The 1,415-nt window shown below is 34.2% G+C and overlaps 1 pseudogene; it reads right to left on the bottom strand.

Moving 5' to 3' along the window:
- Window positions 1–471: 471 nt before the first annotated feature.
- Window positions 472–631, bottom strand: LOC125344452 (annotated as a pseudogene).
- Window positions 632–1,415: the final 784 nt, after the last annotated feature.

The following is a 1,415-nucleotide window of genomic DNA, read 5'->3' as shown; positions in this document are numbered from 1 at the left end:
CAAGTGGCAGAGTGCTAGCCTTGAGCAAAAAGAAGCCAGGGACAGTTCTCAGGCCCTGAGTCCAGGCCCCAGGACTGGCCAAAAAAGAAAAAGAAAGTAAGATTTGAATGGAGAACTGTGTGATTCAAAAGGACATGTTCTTTGAACTACATCAAGCATTGTCTTAGCTTATAATAAAAATTCCTCCAGTGAGAAAGGGATAAAGTAAGATCAAACAGGGAAAGACTAGAAACATATACAAGAAATGATAGTAACTCCATTTTGAATAATTCTTATTTATTTCCATCAATTGTTAAATACTTTGCTTTATATTCTAAAGTTTTTAAAATGAACAGAGATTTCATTTTTTTGAAAAATACAATGTTTCATCCTCTATTTGATAGTGATATCAGCCATTTTTATCTACAAAGACTTTTGACAAAATGCAGCAGTTTTCAGTTACCTTCCATGAAGTCTTAAATTTTATACATGAAATGGTATTAAATGCTCAAAAATTCAATATATGTCCTAAAACTTAAGAAAAGTGAGAGGAGTGGGATAGGAGGGGTAAGTGAGAATGTTGAAAAGGGTGACATTAAACTGATAAGAACAGATACTACACTTGATCTTAGCCAAAAGGCCGAGAAGCAATGGAATTAGGAAATTGAAAGGGAATACCAAAATTGAGAGACACAGGGTTAAAAAAAAAAAAGACAAACAACTATACTTGCAAAACTGTTTGGTGTAAGTGAACTGAACACCTCAGGGGGGCAGGATAAGGGGGAGGGAGGAGGGGGGTATGAGGGACAAGGTAACAAGCAGTACAAGAAATGTATCCAATGCCTAACATATGAAACTGTAACCTCTCTGTACATCAGTTTGATAATAAAAATTTGAAAAAAAAAAAAAAGAAAAGGGTGACATCGATCAAGATGCACCATATATAAATTGCTTTGTTGAATGGCAACTCTTTTGTACAGCTACCTAAAGATAATAAAAATATTCTGTGAAGAAGAATTTGAAAGGCAAGAGAGAAGGGCAATTAAGAGGATCTTAGGGCTCCATCCATTTAAAGAAAAACCTCAGAATTAGTAATTATTCTTATATTGGAACATACATAATACTTGAGATAAAATAAAGCAATTTTGCTACATTTAAAGGATATAAAATAATAGAGCTTTTAATCCTGATATAACAGTAATAAACTCACCTAACTGTCCCTCAGGGCAGGAGCCAAGACTCAGCAATACAGTGGCAGTGTAGTAAGTGTGAGACCCTGAGTTCCAAGCCCAGCATCACTGGAAATAATATTAATTTTTTAAAAGATATCTCTACCTTAGTATTGCCTTGCAGGTTAAAAAATATATATGAGTAATATGTATACAATGGAATATCATGCAGCCATAATGAAGAAATAAGTTACGTTGTTTGCTGTG

Source organism: Perognathus longimembris, chromosome 28 (assembly GCF_023159225.1).
Source record: "Perognathus longimembris pacificus isolate PPM17 chromosome 28, ASM2315922v1, whole genome shotgun sequence".
NCBI classification, from domain to species: domain Eukaryota; kingdom Metazoa; phylum Chordata; class Mammalia; order Rodentia; family Heteromyidae; genus Perognathus; species Perognathus longimembris.
Note: the sequence above shows the minus strand (reverse complement) of the source record. Positions and strands in the feature narration are given on the sequence as shown.